Source organism: Lycorma delicatula, chromosome 1 (genome assembly GCF_047948215.1).
Source record: "Lycorma delicatula isolate Av1 chromosome 1, ASM4794821v1, whole genome shotgun sequence".
Classification (NCBI taxonomy): domain Eukaryota; kingdom Metazoa; phylum Arthropoda; class Insecta; order Hemiptera; family Fulgoridae; genus Lycorma; species Lycorma delicatula.
In genome coordinates, this window is record NC_134455.1 from 96082335 (window position 1) to 96107662 (window position 25328).

General features: G+C 28.3%; 1 protein-coding gene across 1 annotated transcript in view; it reads left to right on the plus strand.

Annotated features, from left to right (window-relative positions):
* The window catches only part of LOC142317574 (uncharacterized), a 195618-nt gene that overhangs the window by 60851 nt on the left and 109439 nt on the right, over positions 1-25328 (plus strand). The window lies entirely within an intron of this gene.

The window sequence follows — 25328 nt, forward strand, 5'->3', positions numbered from 1 at the left end:
CCACACATATTACACACTAATATAATTTACAACAAATAAGTAAATATCCTTGTTATCGATATATAATAATTACAATACATTACTTAATAGTAATAAATATAATATTTTTAACTTATAACGCATATTATTGTAAATGATGTCAGAAATTGGTATTTACGCTATTCCAGGAATAAAAGAAGAAATAACTCCGGCAATTGCCTGGATGGATCTTAGGAAACCGTAATAAAACCTTGATCAAAGTAGCTTAAAAAATACACAATCAATTGTTAAATACATTCAAACCTCTATATTAACCTCTGTTATTAGTGTTAACCTCGATATTACGAAAACCTCGATTTTACAAATATTTCTACTGCACCGTGACATTTTAATAAAAATACATATTAATTAATTTACTTCTATTTAACGTATTCATTCCTCTATACAACGAAATGGTAACAGCTGCATATTATCATAATACAGTATATAGTAACATACAATACTTTTTGCCAAATATTTTTTAATAATAATAATAATATTAGATTTAGTTTTGATATCTCTGTGAGTTTAAGGTAGTTATTCTTTTGATTTCCAACCCTAGATTGTACTTATGTACAAACACAAAGTATTCAACTTAGTTGAATACAACAGTCAAGAATGACAGGTTATTTCTATTGAACTAGTAGAGCGAAAATTCCAAAGATTTTGTTATAACCTATTAACAATAAAATTCTAACTAAAGATTTAAAATCGTGTTCTGTAGTTACTGTCTACCTATACATTAAAATGGCGGAACTTCCCGAAATCCATTAACTAACAGAGTTCACTGAAATAACTGGGCAAACCTTAATTCATTTATCTAAACGAGACATTTATCTACAGTACGTAGACATAAAAATTTAAATTCTTAGAAAACATTTAACACATATTCCCTCTATCGTTCAGTGTATACATGAAATTCATCAATAATTTTTCCTGGGATTAATTCAGTTGGTCTCTGTCTTTGAATTACGTTACTCCCGTTCTTCAGTACTGTACTGTTTCTTTAGTGTGCCGCATACCATCTCAAAACGGAAGTGCATTAGTGTTTAGGAAAAAATTAGCCTTATATACGAAGTTGACAACTTCTTAAAAAAAATATATATCACGCAAAAAATCTGAAATCTCGCCGAGTTGATGGTCAACAATTTTTAAAAATCGGAACATGATACTGCAGCAACTAGAGATCAGCGTAGAGAAAATCTAGTAAGAAAAATATTAAATGGTAGCATGTATGATGATACCGACGAAGACATTTTTAATGGATGGCAGTGATCCACGAAAAAGCTTCCATTTTCCTGGACATTAATTAAAGAAACGCCTTGAAATTTGGAGCCGCATTAGGACCCAAACATTTTCAGGCCTGCAATTGGTGGTTAGAGAAGTTAAAAAAAAGACATTGTATTATTCATAAAGTAATTTCTGGAGAAAGTAAAAATGCCAGTGAAAGTAACTCTGTAACATGGAAGCAAACTGTGTTGAAACCGATTTTAGAAGAAAATACGTGAAAAGACACTTTCAACGCGGACGAGACGGGTTGAAACAGACATCTATATAACGAAAACCTCTATTTAACGAAGCATTCTCGCAATTCTCCATTTCGTTATAAAGAGGTTCGACTGTATTTAATTAAAAACGTAAATAAATAAAATAACAGCAATATAGATAAAAATTCAGACGAGGTTAATGAAGATTATTTGATTATGTACAATTTATTTGCACATTAAAAGAAAATGCAGAAAACTTACTTTTTTCTTTATAATATAAAGAATGATCATATGATATAGTTCTTAATAGTATATATTCGTGATCTGAAGATGGGTAGAATATTAAAGCGACATCTTCATCAACAAAACCCGTAATTATTTTCGTTTTTAACAATTATTCTTGTTATAAAATTTTAAACTATACCCATTAAAATGTTATAATATCTGGTCGTTAGATGCCCTAATCAAGTGTTTATATGTAACTTCACACGAGACACAAGTTGGGACAAAATGGTCATCGTCAAGAACAAAAAAAAATCATACTGTTTATTATTAACAGCAAAAAAATACTGATATTATTTGAAATATGTTTGTAGTTAGTTGTTTTGTTGATAATAATACTAATTTTAGTTGATTAACTAAAATTCAAAAGCAATTATTTTATCAATAAAATTCAAAAGCAATTATTTTATCAATGTCACTGAACATATACAGTAAATTTCAGGTTTAATATTTTTCTAGCAACTAGAAAGCAGAAGGACCTGATTATTTCATTTTCTCAGAACTAACAGTAAAGCTACTTCCAACTTGTGAGCTATAAACTGGTTAAGTCAATTAGATAATTTACGAGATGGATTTGACCCTAAAGTCATTCAGGTAAGAAAATCAATATTCTACAAGAGTATTCGTGATATCAATGAACTTAATGATGAACCGTAATGTTGTAAAATACAAATAAATATTCTTTTAAACAGAAGTCTGCATGTTTTATATACCATCAATGTTTCTTAACATTTATTTATATAAAATTGAATCTTATTTGTTGCTTAGTGTATCTAATTATCAAAGTACCAGTGCTTTTCTTACAAAACTGAAAATCTAACTCTTTATCTGATTTTGTGCTAACATCACTATAATAAAACATATATATATATAATTAATAAAACATACAATACAAATTTCTGAAAGAATTAATTTTACCTTTATTTAGAATTTTTTCTCCTTTTAAACTCAAATGAATACAAAGCAAAGTTTTTTCGGAATATTATTTTTTAGTTTATTATATTATAGGCAGTTTACTTTTTAAAAAAAATCTGATGTAGACATCACATGACTTCCTTGTACGCCTGTTAAATTACATGTACACATTTTTTAAAATGAAAAATACATAAAATTTATTTCATTAATAACTTCTCATATTTTTTTTTTTATTGTTATTATTGAATTATTATTTATTGTAAAAATGTTTTTACAATCAGAGGTTAATAATTACTAATATAGTAATTAAACTAACAATATATTTCAATTAAAAAAAAAAAAAGTTAAAAAAGAACGTAATGAAGTTGGATTCGAACCTGCCTTCCGCTTATAAGTCCAAATATTTCATTAATTAAAATTTTATTTGGGTATAACTCTGAAACTAATGAAAATAAGTACCACTTATGATATATCGTTGCAAAGCTCTCAATGAGGGATTCTACTGGATTTCATTTAAGAAAAAGTCCAAAATCCAATACATTTGGATTTTGGGCTTTTTTGGACACTTTTGGTCCAGTCGATTGCAGTGAAAATGGGAGGTGCACAACTAGATGTTACACAGCTCAAAATCCAAAATTTCAACATCCTACTGCTAACTGTTTTTGAGTTATGCGATATATATTCGTACGTACCTAAAGATGTCACGCCGATACTAGTCAAAATGGATTCAGGGTTGGTCAAAATGGATATTTCCGTTGAAATCTGAAAACCGAAATGTTTCGCAATCACAATACTTCCTTTACTTCGTACAAGGAAGTAACAAAATTGTTCTGAATGCATGTCGAAGTATGGAACCAACAAAGTATAAGATATTTAAAGTAAATAACAATGCTTAAAACACTATCTACATTCTGTACACTTCTATTTACATAACTCATTACACATTACACTTACAGATTACTCATTCCACTTCTTTATATTACTCATTATAAATAGTTTCTTATAATAAAACAACCATATGATGATTGTTCTATAACATATCAATTAATGGATAAATATAAAATTCTGAAGTTAGTTAATGTTTCACAGATCGGAAAATGAGACATTTACGATAATTTACAACTATAAAACGAATGTTACCTACGAATATAGAAAACATCTAAAATTATATAAAAATAATCTTTATTTTATACGTTTACGATTCATTTTTGTAGTTTTATCACAGCAAAAGAAATGAATTGATAATAAAGTTAAATTTATTGTGTAAGTACATATTTTAATATAGCTGAATCAAGCACCATAAACTAACTAGTATAAAACGTGTTGTAAAATGTTGTTAATTTATTTATTTAATTAGTATTTGAATAAACAAAATTAGGTAACTTATTTTTAAAAGCTAATCCTAACACATATTTTCATAATTCTTTTCTCAAATTTGGCTATTATATTAGGTACGAGTTACGACATTTATTTCATCCTATTTTGCTATTTTCTCTTTTTCCAATATTCATTCATTATTTCACTGTGCCGTTCATTCATTCTTTCATCTATCTTCTTCATCTTAATTCACGGTTTTTTGATTCTGCATAGGAAACTTTCCAACTTTTGGATTTTTCCAAAAAAATTTCCCTATACTAGATTTCCTCTTCAGAGGTTATGTTTCTCTCTCAGCTTACTAAAAAAAAGTTGAATTCAGTTGTTCAGTTTTTAAAGAATTAGAATATATAATTTTCAGCCTATTTTTTTTCATTCTTCAAAGACGGCCGCCCTTAAGTTATTAATTTTTAATTATCGAATCTGAACTTTTTTAGATTTTTTTGGTTTATTTAAAATTTTTTCTCTCCAGATTTTGTTTTATTTTGTGGATCCTAAAATTTTCATAAATTTCCTGTTTTTCTATTTTAATTTTTTCTTTCTGCTTAAACATTCCGATGAGTAATATTTTCGGGTTTAATTACCGGGTTATAATGTCTTATTTTTAGTTTTATAGAAAGCATCTGTGTGGAACCGTTTGGCTATTCCATACTCTTCTTCATTTTTTAGATTCTTTCGGGTCGTAATTCTTAAACCCTTGGGTTATTTTTTTTTAATATTTCGATATTTCAGCATCTCAAATTTTTTTAAAGACTGAATTTAACAAATTTTGTGCATTTTTTATTCTTAGGAATTTAGTTTTTCTATGGAAATTTTTAATCCGATTTTTTCCGCTACTTCTTTGAGGTGATTATGTTGAATCTATCCTACTCGGTGTTTTTGGTTAGACATGCCAGATCATCTGCGAAAGCTAAACATCTACCTTTAATTCCCTTCATCATAGTTTCTAGAATTAGAAATTTCTAGAACTTCTAATTCTCCAAATTTAAGAATCTAGGGTATAATTTTTTTTTAAAACCTGATAAACAGAAGTACAATAGTCCCTCCTTTCCCATGAACTTAATTTGTAATAGATATCAGTGAAAGTATCTTGAATTAATTTTCTGAGTTTGGGATCGATTCTAAATTCTTCTACAATATTAAATAAAACTTTTCTGTCTATCCAAATCATAGGATTTTAAAAATTCATAGCCTTTACTAAATAATTACTTTGTTACATAATTAATGTCAAATTATTCTTTCCAGATCAAATGTGTTTTCCACGCAGGATTTAATTTTTTAAGTTCTAAATTTTCATCAAGAATATTTTCAACATAATTAAGTAGGATTATGGATAATATTTTTTAATCGGTTTGTAGAATGGAAATTCCTCTGTAATTATTGATGGTTGCTAAATGAATTAAAGCAAAACCAGTTTTCCATTTTGTGAGAAGTTTTCCTTCATCCAGGATTTTTTAAGAAGATTGAATACAGGTTATAAATTAAATCTGGTTCCGCTGATTTTAATAGTTTTGCAGTTATTGAATCTTCCCCTGAAGCTTTATTTTATTTGTAAGGAGTAGATTCTTCTTTGATTTCTTTTAAGTTTGACTAAGGCTCTTCTGAGATTTCGGATTTACTTGCCAATGCATATGAAAATTAATATTTCTATAGGTTCTATGCAGTTAAGGAGTTTTACGAAATACACTGCGAAAATTTCAGTTTTATTATTATTAAACCATAAGATTCTATTTCCTTTTCTAATGCAGTGACTAGGGGATTAATATCTTTTTAATTTTTTCTTTGAATGTTTAGTAGAAGTCTCTAGAATTAAATTTACAAAAATCTTTTAATTATTACAGAATTAAATAGAGAAGAGAAATTTTGAAAAAATGTTTTGGAAATTACTTAATTTAATTATTTGAAAAACTGTGATGTGGACACCACGTAACTTCCTTGTACCCCTATTGAATTACATATACACATTTTTTTTTTAAATGAAACGTACATAAAATTTTATTTCATTAATAACTTTTGTATTTTTTTATTGTTATTATTGAATTATTATTTATTGTAAAAATGTTACTACAATCAGAGAGGTTAATAATTACTAATAAATCAATATATTTCAGTTAAAAAAAAAGTTAAAAAAACAGAATGATATAAAGTTGGATTCGATCTAATGTGCCTTCCCCTTGTAAGATCTAAATTATCATTAATTAAAATTTAATTTGGCTGTAACTCTGAAACCAATGAAAATAAGTGACACTATATATCGTTGAAAAGATCTCAATGAGGGGTTATTACTGCAGTTATGAAAAGGTCCAAAATCCAAATTTTTTCTATTTTGGGGTGTTTTGGACACTTTTGGTTTATTCAATTGCAATCAAAAGGGGAAGTGCACACACAACTAGATGTTACAACAGTCCTAAATCCAAAATTTCAATATTCTACGGCTAATATTTTTTGAGTTATGCGAGATAAATACGTAAGTACGTACGTACCTACAGACGTTACGCCGAAACTAGTCAAAATGGATATTTCCGTTGAAATCTGAAAACCAAAATTTTTCGCAATCACAATACTTTCTTTACTTCGTACAAGAAAGAAAAAATGATGAAACTACTTTCATTAATTTTTTAATCATTTTCTTTAGAATTCGTTACGTGATCAAGTCGAAATTCTTCGAGATTTAGATTTGGACTTGCTCCTTATTTTTTAATTAATATTTTAAAATGGTTGTTTCAAGTTGAAAATTTTGCATAAGTTGATAAACCTTTTTTTTTTTATTTCTTCTTTTATAGGAAAAAAACAGATTTTTGATGTTACGATTCGGAATTTTGAAGGTTTCTGACACGAGAAACTTTACTCTTCTACTTTTCCTTTTTTTTTTTTTGATAATTGATGCTTGACAGTTTAGCAGAGTATAGGTTTTGTTTTTGCACATTAATATTAAAAGAGAGATTCTCTTAGAGGATGATTTAAAACCAAAAGTTCGAATTCAAATAATCTTTAAGAACAATGAAAGCGGTTTCTTAAAATAGGCATTTTTTAAGGTTGAATTAGGCTAGTTTACGTTTAGACTTAAAAATTTACAAGATTGAAGATGTTTTAGTCTAAAAATTTATGTTATTGAATCGATACAATTATTGCTTTATGTTCTTCTAAAATTTTGGTTACTTCTTTTTCTCAATATGGATTAGAAACTTGATGTTTAATTAAGAAAAATAAAGTTTATACTAAATATATTGTTATATAGTTGTTATAACGTATTAAAAATAAAAATGGATTTTTTCTTTTTAAATTAAGTAGATTATTTAATTACATACCTTTCATACCTTCTTCAATTAAGTTACGTATGTATAAATATATATATATTTAAACATATGGCTGGAATAAACCGCAGTCATTAAATTTTTTGGCCTATTGTTTGTAGATTACAATGCACAACCAAAGATTATCATCAAGTACAAATTTTGTCATAGCTTTAGGTGCATCATATCCAAGAAATCAAGAATACTTGCTGTCTGCTTAATAGAGTATCTGGTTTCAAAAGAATCATAATAAAACTTTTATAAATATTAAACCTTTTTTACCGTAATTACGAGTATAATTATGCTGATACAGTAGTTAAAATTACGTGAGTAACAATCAATACAGGAGTACACCTACTAATTACGAGTAAATTTATGGATATTGTTTCAAATTTCGTTCTAATAAACTAAAATGCAAAACTATATAGCGGCATATTATAATCTATCGTAAATAGATTATATCGTTCATTTAAGGATTTGATGAACACAGGAAAGTCGGTGATGGATTCATACGAATGTAATCAACAGTTTAAAATATATTAAATGTTTTAATTAAACTCCATCAACTAAGAGAAGCTGAGTAATATTTTCTCGGAAGGATTAGCCTTAAAATTTACATGTAGAATATAATTAAATAAATATAATTTTATGTGAAAAACGTGATCCCGTAAAATAGTATTGATTCCTATTCTTAAAATTATATATAACAAATTTTTGACTAAACGTTATAAAAAGCTCGTTTTAAGCAAATGTAAAAATTAAAAAAAAAAAAATGATATCTGGTAAGCCCGTAAAAAATAAGTGAAAATGTAAATCTAATACTAGTGCCACAGTAAGAAAGAAGAATCTTGAATTATTGATAAAAATTAGTTCTGTTCCTTAAAAATCATTCGAAAAATCCAGAAAACATAAAAAATCTAACTTATAGAACTTGCACCAACATTGCAAGAGTAAAATAACATTTTTTCGTTATTACTTAGTAGTAGGTAGTTAGTACTTAATTATACACACACACACACACACACACACACACACACACACACACACACACACACACACACAGAGAGAGAGAGAGAGATTTAGAGAGAGAGAGAAATTATTTATAGTTCAATAATTATAGAGGCAAATGGCATGAGCAGAAAAACAATTTAAAAGAATAAACTGAAACTGTCTGACGTTCAAGTTGACAGCTCTAACTCGTAAATACCAGCTCTTCAAAAAGATTTCCAATTTTCATAACCTCTCCTTTTATTTCAAAATTTGTTTGTTGTTCTCCCCTTGAAATGTATAACGTGGAAAAACAAAGTACTGTGATAAGTGTTTTTTATTTTCTGAAAGTGTAAAGATGGCCAAGATTTATTTGTGGATCTTAAGCAGTTTGGTAAAATGTGTCTTAACCATTAAAAGTTTTGCAAGTGAAGTGAACTTTTTAACTCAGGGAGAACAAGTATCATCAGTTTTCACCGCAGGGAAAAACTGGCAGAGTTCGACAAGCGCCTTGGAAAAATTGCCTTAAAAATCTTATTTCCAATGGGAGTAGCATAAACATTTGGGAAATTACTGAAATTTGTTGTACGAGTATTGGTATTGTCCATTCTATTATCCACAATAAATTGAATTAAAGCAAAAGCTGTTCAAGGTGGGTTTCGAGACAGTTGACTCAAAATCACAAAAACACCCGAATTCATATTTGTAAGAAACTTCACATTTAGAGAAAAATAATGGTTTCTTAGATCCCATAATAACTTGTAAAAAACAAATTAATAATTTTGAGTCAGAATCTAGACCTGTGAGTATGGAATGGAAACATCCGAGTTCCTTGTTCGCACACGAGGAAGAAATTCAAAACCTACGCTTCGTCCGGTAAAGTAGTGCTTACGATGTTTTTCCCATTTTAATCCTATTTTTTAAAAACCAACGTACAGTTTACAGTGAATGCTTTTGTATGATACCAAAATATAAAATATAAATTGTAAGATTGTTTAAAATATAAAATGAAACCCGTAATGAGGAGTAGGTGTCTTACTTCTCTCTCAAAAGGCATAATTCTTCTGCATGATAACATGCATCCATATAGTGCTCAAAAGACATACTATTCTAAAGTTGAGTCGGGAGGTGTTTCATCCACTTAATAATCCTGAGCTTAGATTACTATTTTTGTTTAGTCCTCTCAAACGGGTTTACGTGGCATCACGTTCGCCAATGATGAGCAGGTCAAGCAAGAGTGCGGTACAAGAACGGCTAATACAGCAAGATGAGCAATGCTTTACTACTATAAGAATTCTCACAGAAAAATCGGAAAAGTGCCTAATATAGGTGGGGATTACTCGTACGTTGAAAAAAACCTAGTTTCGTTTTCATTGAACAAAAAATAATTTTTCTAGTCATTTGTCTCCAATTATTGAATGACTCAAATATATAATAAAATTATATATATATATATATATATATATAATTTTATTATATTTATATATATACACACATATATATATATATATATATATATGTGTATGTATGTGTATGTGTGTGTGTGTGTGTTTGTGTGTGTGTGTGTGTGTGTGTGTGTGTGTGTGTGTGTGTGTGTGTGTGTGTGTGTGTGTGTGTGTGTGTGTGTCTGCATATGCGCACGGGTGTAGTTTGAAACAAATATTTCTTCAAAATAATACAAAAAATAAAAATAAAAAAGTATAGTTCAGATCAAAAATGGCTTTCAACCAGGATAAAACATATTCTGCAATCACTAACTTAAGTAAATTAGGTTAATGTCTCTACTTATCACAACAGATACCATCGTACATGTACGTTCACTCCTTACAACTGGCGCCGTATTGCATGAACATGTAACATTAAACCATAATAATTATTTCCTATAAAATGACACAGTTTCGTTAAGAGCTTAAATTAGTTTTAATAATAGTCTATAAAGCAGTAGAATAAAACTCATAGGAAATTAAGTAACACCTTGATAAAATATATTGTTTCATAATAACGATAATCATGGTTTGAAATATAACATGAATTTAAAAAATATCATTAATGTAATAAATTTAACACTAGTCGAAACCAAAAACTTAATTTATCTTTTGCAAACTAATAGATAAAAGATTCCATTACAGATGCCTTCTATTACAGAAATAATGAAATGTAACTGATAGAACGTGTTAATGTTTTGTTAAATTAAAATTCAAAATTTTACAAATGAAACTTTTTGTTCGTTAGGTTAACATTAACATGAATTAAGCTAAATTCAAAATATACTTTTTAAAATAACAATTTGTATATGCCGTTAATAGAAACCCAAAAACCAAAATATTATTAACACCTTATTTAAAGAATATTAAGAAATATATAATTATAACTTTTAATAGAGAAATTAATTAAATGTTTGATTTATTATAACTGGCAAAGTTGAGACCGGTAGATCTGTTTTCCGCTTTAAATACCACCAGTTTAAATACTTATGTAAAACCGGAAAATTCATAAGTTAGTAATTAAAATATGTTACAGAAAATATACATAAAATAATAATAATAATAATAATAATAAAGTTATATTTTATATTAAGAAAAAGTGTTCGTATTATAACAGTTATATAAATAAAACCAACAATTTTTCTAGTCTGAAAAGATATTTGTTTTTTAAATTATAAAATTAATCAATTAATAAAAAGAAAAATTATTTAAATAATAGCAAACAAATATTTAATTAAAAAATTGAAGAAATATAAAAGTAACATAATGGTTATGAATACATACCACTTACAGCCTTGCATATTTGTTTGGCTATGCATATAAGCTGTTAGTTTTATCATAAAAATTAAAATTTGTGATCATACACACATTTCTTTATCCATTTATTTGTTTCAGAACTTATTTATACACATACATGTAGTATTCGTACCTTCATACCTTTTTTTTTTTTGTTATAGTGGAGTCTGAGAAATGTCATTTACGCATCACCCATAAATGGGGGAGTGTCGGACTCGCACGGGTTCGGCTAGATGTTATTAAGAGCCTATGAGCACCCTACCAACTAAAACTCATATCTCACAGTCTCTTCTCCACCGGGTCGGTCCTGCAGTTTAAGCATTGCGCGGGCCCAGGAAGTGCCTTTAGAGTCCAGGGGTTCAGAGTCCCCGTTCTTCATCACCATCGTCCATCCGCACAAGTGCAGACGCACGACGGCTTCACAGGGGGCTGTCCTTCGCCCCTTCACCTTCAAGTCACTTTCTTCGTTTGAGTCTCAGGTCTTTTGTATGGAATTCTGATTCCTTGCTGGTGATCTTCAGTCCTCTTACTGATCTGGGCCCTGAATCAGGCTCTATCCCATTCTCTAGCTTTAGTTTTCAGGATACTAGTTGCTAGGTGTACTACCTTGTCCCATTCCGTTCTTCCTGTCAACATATATGGAACTGTTTCTTCCGGAGAAAGCCAGCTTAACCGACATCTTGTCTGACCACATCCCATAGCTGGAATTGGTAGATGGTGTGCTCAACGGTATCCTCAAGATCACAGTACTTGCATAGAGGAGACGCTCTCGTGCCAAATCGATGCAGGTTGGCACGTTCCACGGTTCAAATTTGCCATGTCCATAAAGGAGCTGGGTTATATAGAAACCTACCTCACCCAGTCCTTTCTGCACCCATACATCTATTCTCGGAATTAATTTACGCGTCTATACACCAGTAGGTGAGGTGTTCCAGGCCTCCTGCCACTCGGCCAGAAGTAAGTCCTAAGAATTAGTCATACCAAGATAAACCCGCCGGAGCATCAATGCACGCAGCCGCACCGGGGGAATCCCGGAGATGACCTCAATAGCGTTTCGCGAAACCGTGCGGTATGCGGCCGCAATGTTCAACGCAGCAGGTCTTTGAAGCGATAATATTTTATGTACATTCATACCTTCATACCTTAAGAATAGGCTTTTTATAAATTTTCTAAACTTATGTATTTTGTAATACATAAACAATGATTGAATTAATCAAAATGTTTTCTCCCTCTTGATGCGTTAATCTAATGCAATATAATTCTCGAAAGATTTATAATTTATTTGTGTGGAAAATTTTGTTAAATATTCTTCTGCTCTGTTTGTACTGAATGGACATATTTTATTTATGTATTCAACAATCAAATACGATGTTTTGTTTCGTTATTAATAAATACAAAGAAATAAAACAATTAGAAATTGAGAATCGAAAAAAATCCTGTTTCCGTTCCGGAAAATTTTTATAAATTTATATCACAAAGAACAAAATGAAGAGTGAGATATGGAAAAAAGATTTAGCAATAAGCAGATTATTTTATTTTTTTGGCAGCTTAAAATTCAAAATTAAAGGGATCAAATAGAGCAGTATTGATATGACCTTGTTAAATATGTAATTAATTACAAATTTAATCGCTTAAAGCAAACAAGTAGGATCGTATTTTCAAAAGCAAATAATCTTTTATCGGAAAATCTTTGTTTTTAGTTTATCAAGGTTGGAAAGTCGGCAACGTAATTTTAGATTTAATCACCTGAAAACAATTTTATTTGTATGAGAAAAAGGTAAATTTAATACTATAAAAGGTAAGAAAATTATTAAAATAAAGACTCAACATTAACGTAAATAAGTTTTTAAAAACAGGATTGTAGGAATTCAGTAGAGTTTAAAAATAAGCAACAAACATTTTTAAAAAACATATCAAAATTAACAACGAAAGTAAAAATTAAAATACTGTAATTACAAATACGTAAGGATATCAGCTTAATATATTTTACACAAGCACAAGAAGGATAACTTTAATGAGTGACAATGAAAAAATATTAACAAATTTAAATTTAAATTTCTAAAAATGGTTCAGTTTCAATGAAATATATAAAAAAAAGAGAAAAAAACAGGGTAACTAAATTGCTAAGAACAACAGCCTGAGCATCCTGAGCATGCGAACTTGCTTTCAAATAACCACGTGACCCTGCGTCCTACAATCTCAGTGCAATTTATCTATCTTATATCAAAAATATGTTGCATTGAAAATAGACTCAAGAATACAACATGTTAGTCAAGGTAATTAACAGCAATGTAACTAACTTTTGGGATACTATAATATTACACAACGTATAATTATATGAAAAATGAAGCTTGATTTTCTCCTTCTACACATGCATGTCGTTGGACTTAGAATGACAAACATATGTTACAGTAACTATTTGTTTAAAGATGAAAAAATCATTCTATTATAACTACAATAATGTCTACCAGTTCATTGGCGTCCTCAAATGCTTAGAAATTAACAGTTATATAAAAGTCTAAAGTGGTCAAAATGGCATTCTGAAACGTTTTAAAAACTAAACTTTTATACTTTTAAAAACTTTTTGTACAATTATAAAAGATAAATTACTTTTTATATTTTAAATTTGCGAAATTCAATTCTAATTTCTTGAAAGCAGTTTGTTTAAATATTTTAATAAAATTTTAACATATTATTATTGTCAGTAAGAAATTCAAAATTTTTGCATTGAGAAATATCAAGAAATTTTTCAAGATTTTTAAAAAAAACAACATAAATCAAACAACGATTAAAAACAAAAATTGTGATTGTGTGATTTAAAGTCTTTTAATCTAATTTCTAAAGCTTTTTGATTCAACATGGTTAAATCGATTTAGTAGTAACTAAAAAACAGTTGTAAATTAGCTCTATCGACGTGATAAGTGAAATAATTTCCTCTAATTTGTAATCCTCAGATAGGGAAAGGTTCATATCAAAAATATTTTTTGAAAATTCAAACTGTTACACTAATATTAAATAAAATGATTATTCGAGTCTTTTTAGAGTACATTCCGTCTTGAGCCGTAACATAACTAAGTTAATTGTGGATAGCGTAACGAACATTCACCTTTAGTCTTAGCTCATAATATACGATTTTAATTCTTTTTAAATCCTCTTAACTGCATCTTTTACAAAGTATCTGAACTTTGTAGAGCTGCAAAAACAGACATGAGTATTTGTTTTATAATTAATGAAAAAAGGAGATAGGTTCCCGAGAGAGAAAGATAGAGAGGGAGAATTCTGAATGAGTTAAAATTTTCCTACTTTAAATTAATTCTACTGTAAAATTTTCACGGCTAATTTTTACGATTAGTATGCATATATAAACATTCATTAAATAATCTTTACAGTACATGTATGAAACAAAATCCTCTTGATAATAAGAATTAAATATTATTTTTGCTCAACTAAAATGGAAATAATTAAAAATAGAACTATTAAAGGATGAATAGGTACTATAAATACATATTCTTAGAAAAAAAACGTGGATAATTAATTCAGTTTTTCATTTCCTTTTTATAGTGAATAATTAGTAATGATATTGATTTTGTTATAAGTTATATACAATATCCTTACCTGCTACAATATTACTATTGCAGTAATAGTAGTATAATCTCTTTGTTACCTTTGTTTTATGTAGTATATTTCATTAAGCCGATTGTTCCTCAGAAACTATAGATATTTAATAACAAGCAGAAATGTATTTCAAAGCATAGAGATTTATGATACGTACATATATTAAGCCGTTAAAGACACTGCCTCTTCTATAACAAAGTTATTTTCATATAGTTAAACATTAAATTTAAGTTGCTTATACAACTGAAGAAGTATATTGAAATTATGTTCCCTTTGTAAACATAAAAACAATTGTTTTAGAGATTGAAAAGTAAAATATATTTCTTGAACTGATCAAATACTTGAGAAAAGGCTAATAAGTTTTTGTAATGGAAGAATTTCTATTAACACAGCATAGCTCATCAAAATTTCCTACTCTAATGATAATTCGTAGGCCATGAATACAAGTAGAAAGTGTTTAACAATCTTCCAAGAAATATATTAGGATTGCAATTGTTAAATTCTAGTATTGTGTTTGATTAAATAAAATAATTTTTTGATTTGTAAGTAGACTGTAACCATTTTATTGATTTGAATTATAATACATAATACTGGGCGATGGTAATGTGTTAAATTACTTATGAAGGTACTTACGATGCGATTCGATTTTCGATTGTTGTAAGATATCAAGTTTGAATTAATATATTAAATAGTTGTTCACTTTACGAGTTACTAACTAAGAATAAAAATTATTGCGTGTTACAGTAATGAGAAAAGAATAATCAGCTGGTGGCGAAAGCCAACTGGTCAAGCAATCATAGAGGCATAACCCCCTAGTGAATAATAAAAAAATTAACGCTTTTAACGCTACCATCTTACAAAGTTTCAAATTCATTAATAGTTCTTAACAGAAAGTAAGTAAGAGAAAAGAGATTAATAAAATTTAAGCAATAATATCTAAATCGTTGTACCGTTTACTTACATTACGCTTTCGTTTATCAATGCTGGATGCCGCTTATACAAAATACATCCTTAATCATTAACATCCTGTTCATATTATCGATAGGAACGAAGTTACGGTATTTTTATAAAACTGATTCATTCTGTATAGGCTGCATCCGGTTCTAATGACACTACAGTTACAGTATCAGTTACCCATCGTCGTCTTGTCTATTCGCCACAGCCATTGTACTGTTTGTATATGTGGACGGTTATGTGCATTTTATCTGTTTAGTTTATCTTGTAAAGTTTAATACGGTGATTTATTTTAATTACGGAATTAAAATGAGTACAAAAGGACAGCGTCTACGATCTTTTACAGTAAATGAAAAACTTCGCGAAATCGGGCGGCAGGAAGAAAATTTGACGTAGATGAAAGCTACATTTGAGACTGGCGTAAGAAGAAACAACTTCTGGTGAAAGGCACTGGTAATAAAACGGCTTTTCGTGGCTTAAAACCAAAACACACACAGACAGAAAAAAATTGTATGATTTTAGTATGAAAAAAGGAAATGCGGTTATGCTGTCACGAGAAATGTGTCAATCATATGCTCGTGAAATCGTTAAATCGTTGAATATAGTTAATTTTAAAGCAAGCCGTATCCACGGCTTGCTTTTTGTGTTATCCATCCGGATAACACGATTTTTTGTACGAAATGATTTGTCAATAAGACGAAAGACGACCATTTTTCAACGACTTCGAGACGCTTATGAACAAAAAATATTACATTTTCAGAAATACATAATAAATCTTAGAAAAGATAAACGCTATTTGCCATCTCAAATAGGAAACGCTGATCAAACCCCCGTATATTTTGAAGAAATTACATCATACTATGTAAAATTAACAAAAATATTTATTTAATGTTGAATAACTTCTAGAGACTGCAAAATATAAAATTCTGACTAAGCAAAACTGATAATACTCTCTAAAATCTTTCGTAAAGTTAAAGAAATTCTTAATTATGATTTCCGGCAGATCAACTGATGTAATATTTACCTGCTGATTTTTAGTTCAATTCGTTTCGAGTACGATTCCCAGAAAATACTTTTTTAACCTATCTTTTATCTTACCTTTCTCTTTAAAATTTATCTGTGAATCGTGCGAAACTGTCATACCAGAATAAAAACGTAAAATATCTAAACACAAGGTTTAGACTCACTTGACCATCTTGATCTCAAGACTTATCAACCAATATTAATTGTTTCATTTATGATTAAAGCTTAAATGAAACTTATAAAATAAATAAAAATAATAAATAAATTAAAATAAAATAGATTACATAAAAATTTATTTGTACTATTATTATAATATTGAGTAACCTTTTAAAAATTAAAAACAGGCATTTAAAAAATTGTCGGTTATGATAGCTCAATTAATAATTATTATTATAAAAACGCTGAACCTACGTTTTTTTTTTCAGTAGCGTATTAGTTTAATTTAAGTGGAGACAGCTTTTTTTTATTTTGTGGTTGGTGAGTTAAAATGAACAGGAGGAAGAGAAAAGTGTGTTAAGCCACGGTAAATAATTGAATTATGCTTTTTCGTTTTAACAGTCATCACCATATGTGTTAGTAAAAAATTGATGGCTTATTCAAACATTTTTGTTTTTATCAGTTGTTTTTGTTTAATAATCATGACCAGTTCCTGTATTTTGATTAAAAAATAAAATTATAGATAAAAAAAGAAAAAAAAAAGAGTAGTGCATGAGTTATCGTAAATATTTATGAGTTAATTTTCTCTGGTTGACCAATGATTGGTGGCAGACGGGATAGTAAACGACGGGGCGGTAACCATGGTGATAGTGACCCTCCGGCTGCACTCGTCACTGCATCCTCATCAGATGCACTGTCGTGGTTGCAAGCGCGTTCCCCTTTTTTGAAATTTAATGTTTGAAATGATGTAACGTGCTTGCTTTTGTCGTACATATGTAACGAAAAAGGTTTTTTTTTATGTAGAGTGCTTATAAATTATTTTTTCAGTTGATTTTGTTACACTTTGTTAGGGAATCAACTCTAGAGATTCATAGATATATTAAAATTTTTAACATTTAAATTTAAAATATAATTTCAGTGGGAAAAATGTTTCCTTTAAAATATTTTGATTGAAAATAGTGAAAGATGAATAATCTAGTTAAGCATGAAAACAGAATACCACGCTCACAATTAATCAAGCTTCATTAGTTAATATGTATCTTTAAGAGAACTTATAGAAATTGACCGGAATTGAGTGTAAATGACTTAAATTTCATTAAGTTTTATTTATTAAGTGGAAATCGAAATAGACAATAAAGGGAACATTCATAAAACGTAGTGACAACTATTTTATAAATTTCAGTAATTACGAATGTCAAAAAATACTTTGAATGAAAAAAAATAATAATAATAAAGTTACGCTATTGATTTTCAAGTAATACGCACAAAAATTTGAGTGTAACTTGATTCAGTAGTATCGAGTGAATTAACCTCTAACTGGTATAAAATAGCATTTGATGAATTTATCAATTTTAGACAATTTTTTTCTTATATCATTAAGTAACAATGACATTGTAAACGTTACATTGATGGAAAGTAACTAAAAGATCTTAATCTTTCCCCAAAAAAAATTTTATTGACCTAGATTTGTTAGAGAATTTTAACTTTAACATTTTAAGATAATGTTCAGCTCAAGGTGATCTTTACATTGAATAATCAGTTTTACTTTCCAGTTATATTTTTATTTTACATAAATATTGACAGAAAATTATGCTCTTTCGGATTGGAATCTCAGCTAAGTATTTCATTGATTTAAACCGTTTTTAAGGAAACTTTCCGCTTTTGACTAGGATTATGATGCTACTAGTTTGTAGTTAAAAATTATTCTTACTTTATTTACACAATAAGAAATACCCATTTTGTAATCTTTCTTATGATTTGCTTATTTAGTCCTTAACTAATTCATTATTTTTTTTTTTTTTAATTTATACGAATTGATTTTTTTTTTACTGATTTCTAAGTAACTCATCATCAGTTGCTTGTTTCAGATTATTTAAAGACAAGAATTTTTGAATACATATTGGATATTGATCACATACACACACACACAAACACACACACACATATATATACTCTCCTTTTTCTGTATAGTCTTGTATAATCTCAGGTCGACCATTCCTGAGATGTGTGGTTGATTAAAACCCAACCACCCAAGAAAACTGGAATCCACAATCTAGTATTCAAATTCGTATAAAAGTACTGTACCTTATCAAAGTTGCTTTTACTAGTGTTTGAACCTTAGAACTCTCGACTTCGAAATCAGCTGATTTGCGATGACGAGTTAATCACTAGACCATAAAGTTTGGAGCCCGGTGGGCTCTATTTATATATATATATATATATATATATATATATATGCATATATGTATGCACTCTTATTATTTTTTTAATTTTAATAAGTAGTTATTTAATGTAGCGTGAACTCTCGAAAACTACATAGTTCAAATGAGATCGCAAAATTATAATACAGATTTCGGGTGTTCCAAACCACCTTTTCATAACGACAAAAACTATTTCTTTTGAAATATTCATAGCTTCATATTAAGTAAATTGGTTACGCTCTATTGAATGCTGATAATAACAACTTCCGATTCCCACCGAAAGTGAGTTATCCAGATTGGAAATTAATAAGTTATCACATAAAATTTTGTGAATAAAGTTAACGGTTATTCAAGACATTTCTGATTCATTTAACTCGTAAGGCAGAAATTTTATGAAAACAACATTAAAGTTTAGAATAAAAGGGATAAGTAAGCTAGACAGTTTGTAAACAAAACCTAAGTTATGTTAATTAATATTAAGTATCTGCTGCATAAAGAATATTTGATAATTATATTACATAGATCATAATATAATTATGATCTTACTATTAATATGCATATCAATTTTAATATGATCATAATTATATCGCAAGATAAAAAATTGCATAGAGAATAAATTACAGCAGCTACAAGAAGATTATAATTTTATTACATTATCTGAAATAATAATGAGATACACCAAAAATTTAGAATCAGTTTAGCGATCTTTATGTTCAAACAACATATCTTATCAGTATTACTACAATAAATGTACGATATTTTAACGAGTCGACATTTAATAAGACGACATGCATTTTACGTCGAATCAGCCCAGTCATGACCTCGAGATTCAGTCGTGTGAGTGTGAAATAACTTTAGTTATTTAAATTATAATAATAAGTTTTTATTAAGTAATTTCAATATGAATAAAAATAATCAACTCTAATCTCCATTTCTTAGGAAGTTAATTATGTTCACAAACTTCACAACTGGTTGTTATATCAGTCAAACGAATTTTGAATACGCGTCCATAAAAATAAATTTATTTATTATTAACAATAAATTTTAGGTAAACATAAATTTAGAATGGGATATATATATTTCTTTTATTCATATCATAATAGTAGTAATAACTGACTGAAATTAACTTGTCAGTTTGATATATAAATTATGTTATTTATACTAATAGTAGTAGCCAATAGCCAACGTTAAATAGAAAAACAATCTCTGTTAAAAATATCTAATCATCCAACGAATTTTATATATTGTCTACCACCAGCTGATATGAAAATGTGCCGAGATAAACTCCATTCTATTGACAAGGGAAATAGCCAATGCCGCTTACTACCGTGATGCACCCACTGTGATGTTTGTTCGGATACAGACAAAAACCGATCGCGGGCGATCAATATTAATGTCCTGTGTTTGTTGGAGAGCTCAAATCATGGAACAATCTATTTGCAACCCCCTTTCTATCCAACATACTCTCCCTTTTTCTACCACCCTCGGCCATCAGTGGTCTAAAATTGGGCAAATTGCAAAGAGGAAAAGTTATATGTGTATGTACACATTAAAAGCAAATGTAAAATTAGGAACAAAACTATCCTAATCTAGTATGCATTCAATACAGAACACATTAAAATATTGAGAAACAAAAAATAAAACACATATATATATATATATATATATGTATATATACTTGTGTGTGTATATATATAGATATACATATATCAATAAATAAATATATATTTGTGTGCGCGCGTATTGGTTTTTAAATAATGCAATTAAGTTATGATGATTTATTTCTTCATGATAAAAATTACATAGAATTAAACTGGAAACTTGATCTTTATGACAAAAAACGTTTACTATAATTTTTTTGTGAATAAAAATAGGGCTAAAAGTAAAATAGAATTGCCAATAAAACTGGCTTTGTAGACATATCTCAGCATGTTTTTGATTGTTTATAGTCTTCCAACCGTCTTTGGCCCTTCAAAATTAAAAGGTAAATCTCATCAACTTTTTTTATGAATACTATCGACGTTTAAACAAAGGCAAATTGCTTCAGCAAATATTGTAAAAGTAATATATGATTTTGATGTTTGATGAGAATATTTGGTAGGACAGGAAAGTAAACTGAGGGATGTATAATTCAACAGACAAAAGTATTTATTCTTATGTTACATGTTTGATAATAAGTTTGGGGAAAGCCAGTGACTTACCTTAGGTAGTAGCCTCCCACAGTCATTTATAAGGATGGAATTTTAACATGCCTAAGATAATATTATCAACACAAACAGAATAAAAAAATAACATAAAATAAATAAATGGAAATATTAACAACAACAAAATAAAAAAAAATTGTAATAAACAAATAAATAACACATATTAAACATAAATGAAACCATTTTTAGCTTTATCTATAAAAAAATTCAAACAAGCTCTTAGCTAAAATATCATGCAATATTTCATCAGCTCCCTGCCACCATGGAATTTTTTTAGTCAACTTATTTAGAGTTGAATAAGATAAAGAGTATCCCAAAGAAACTGATAAAAAAAGTTAGATGTCACCGGAATATAATATTGCGGTAAGCCAAATTTGAACAAGGTTACATCATTACATCATTAATGTAGTTATCGAGTAAAAATTTTACAATGTACCAATGCATGAGGACATTGAGGTTGACAATCGTGGTCGCCTTCGATCTAGAAAGCCACCTATCAAAACAGCAATTGCTGCCACAAAGGACGGATTTAACCTAACGCCTGGCGTCAAGAATGGACCACAAAGTAGAATAACCAAATCCCATGTATTACTCAAAAGCCGCCGGGTTTTGACTTACCACGTAAGACACGGTCAACGCTAAACAGAATACGAACTCAGCATGGAAGGTGCGCCTATTTCCTGTATAAATAGGGTAAAACACCGACGCCCCTTTGTGAGTGTGGTGAAAATCAAACTGTTAAACACATCACAGAAGTTTGCCCTAGGACAGCTTATGAAGGGAATCCTAAATTTCCTGATGGCGACTCCAGAATCAGTAGCTTATATTAATTTGTTAAATCTTCGTTTGTAATTTTTGATTGTAATTGGTGTTGTGTTTTGGCGCCATACGCTAAATAAATAAATTAGATTCCATAAAAGCGTGATATTTTTCTGAGGTAAAAGATCTTATTTAAAAGTTTTTGGATGTTTCTGTAAAAAAAATTTACAGTAAATAAAAACTTTATTTAAAAGTAAAGATACAAATTTATCAGTGTTTTCAATAACTATATATTTAGGATTAATAGAAAATTTCCAGAAACACGATTGTAAAAGTACAAAATATTTATCCTTGTTTGCTATTATTTATATATATATATATATATATATATATTTTTAATACAAAAAAAAATTGAAAGAGATTAATTAAAGCTGTTCATTCTTTTTTTGGTTATTTTTTGGTCAATTAATGACATTATCTCAGCAATGATGAATCGAATTCTGGATAAAATCAAAAAACGAACTGTAATTAGTCCAGTATGCTGTTATGAGAAAACTAAAACTTAAAAGGATGAGTGTTCATTATGAAAGAATTAACTACTGATTTTTAAATATAAACAAAATCTAAACATTAGATGTGTTGGATGCTGAAAGATTAGCCAGTAAACACAAAATAAAACGAAAAACTTGGGTGTACGCATGCACATAATAGGATATGAGTGTTTTAATTTTTATTTTAGTTTGTTCAACTGTTTGTTTATACTCAAAGAAAACGACCGATTTTGAGGATATATGATTTAATAGCGATTTAAGTAACTGTTGTTAGTGCATGTGCTTAACATATTCTACTTTGTTTTTCTTTTTACAGTACAATGAATATTACATGAAACACAATAGATAATAGTTAGCACACTAAGTTCACTGGTGGTGGTTGCTGACTGGTACCTTGCAATACATTGCGTGTGATACTCCTTCTCAAATTATTTCCGACATTATAATCTTAGATTCTTAATCACAGGTGATAATATTAAATAAGGTAGGAAAATCAAATAATTAGTTTTAATATATTTATGCTTCTATTTTTTTTCATGTAATAATGTTATGTACAATAAAAGTTTACCACCAGAAATAAATTTGTATAAAAATTAATTAATACCTTAAAAAACAATTTATTTAAGTAGTTTAGTAATACAACTTCCATAAATTTTGTTTTTCACGTTCCTTTTTATTAATCGATTTATTTTTTAATTGTTTATTTACTAAGAGCTAGCAACCAGATATTGTTCATTAAGTGCAGATGTCACGGTTTGTTGCAGTTGTGGGATTCGGCACTTCGTAGGTACAGCTTCAAAAAGTAATTTTCTCTAACACTGTTGGTAAAAAATATCTGTTACAAAAAAAATTGAAGTGAAGCATATAGGTTTCCTTTAACACGGAAAAGAAAGAGCTGAAATTTTGAATTCGAGGAAAAGATTGAACGGCTGAGAAATTTTATTCAAGATGTTATTATTTTCTTAGTTAGAGCTTGGTTGAAGTTGTATTACTTTTACAAAACCTAAACCGAACATGAACTTCTTATTGTAAATATTTTAATATTCTTTATAAGATTGTTAGCATTTTGAAGAAGGATAATATTTTCGTTAATAAAATAATTAAAGAAGGATGAAAAACATAATTAAAGTTGAAGTTATGGGAAAACTAGTACACCTAAAAAGGAAAAACCTCTATAGGAACAGAAAGAGAATGAATTTTATGCATTTTCAAACTGAAAAATGCTTGTTAGAAATAAATAAAAGTATAACCCGCTATTTATAAGGCTGTATGCCCGCGAAACAGAAGGAGAGGTGGTGACTTCAATTATTTCTTTATTTAGTCACGCCAAATGAAAGAAGACCTAAATTATATACCTTTTAATTTAATTAAAACGAGCAATTTTACATACATAAGATAGAGCTGTCTTTCTACAAAAACTGATTTAACATATCTATATGTTGGAGTAGTTCTTGTAAAATAATATTATTATAAGAATAATTTTAAAAAAGAAGTAGGAGTAACAGAGAAATGAATAAATGTATTATATAAAGGAAAACATACATGCAAAAATTACATAGTTTAGGATTAAATTCCTTAAAATAGCTTTTAATCTTACACTTTAATTTTATTTTTAACTGACTTGAAGGAATAGTATAGCAAAAGTCTTTTTTTTAAATTTCAAAGAAGTTTTCCTTAGTTCAAACTATTTGAGCAATTTTTTTTTTGTCTGTTTAGATTTTTATTGTTTACAGAATAGACAAATTTTAATGATTATTTCTTCTTTTCTTTTGTGCAGAAAGTTCCTGTGGTGGTCCTATTTTTTCCAGGCATAACTTAAATAGAAAATTTTATTAAATGAAAAGTAAACTCGTCTTCATAATAAAAATTCGTCACTTAGAATAAAAGTTAATGAACTAGAGACTTCTAAATTCCACTTTGTAACATCCTCCTAGGTCGTTTCTTCGTATACCTATGTTATTTTTATAAGATTTTAGTTTCTAATTTTTTTACATTTCGTGCGTGAGAAGTTTTTTTAATACAGCTGGCGTTTTTTAGGCTTATCCGCATTCTAAAAAGAGCTAAATAAAATAAATTTTTAAAAATAAACAAAATCGACTTCAAAAATTACACTTTATGAAAAAATCTTAGACTATTTAAATTATTCTTATTAGTTCGAAGTTCTGAAGAAGCAGATACGAATTAAAGGTTAAAAATTTGCTGGTGGTTAATTCTAATTAGGCGAAACTTAAAAATAAAAATTTAAATAATAATTGAGAAGGTATTATTTTGGGATACTTTTATATTTTTTTAAAGTTTATCTTTTCCTTCAAATTATTATGAATTCCCATCAAATATAATTTCTAACTCAATGCATCAAGAGTTTTTATTAAAGTGTATAATAACAATAATTATAAAATATTTATTATTATTATTATTATTATTATATTTGCAGATAATGCGAAAATAATGAAATAATCATAAAATAAGTTAAAACTAATTAACATAGTGATGAAATCATTTAGACTTTTTTCTACGACAACTATTTTTTAATTATATTATTAGAGTTCTGTAATAAAAACTTAAGAAAATAAAATATTGAAATAAAAATTGAATTTATGGAAGTAAAGTAGCTATGAAAGACAGAGGGAAAAGATGAGGTGACGGCAGACAGACAGACAGATGAACTGACAGAAAAGCTATATGTTTTGTATAATGTGTTCTTATATTATATGGAATAGTTACATTTT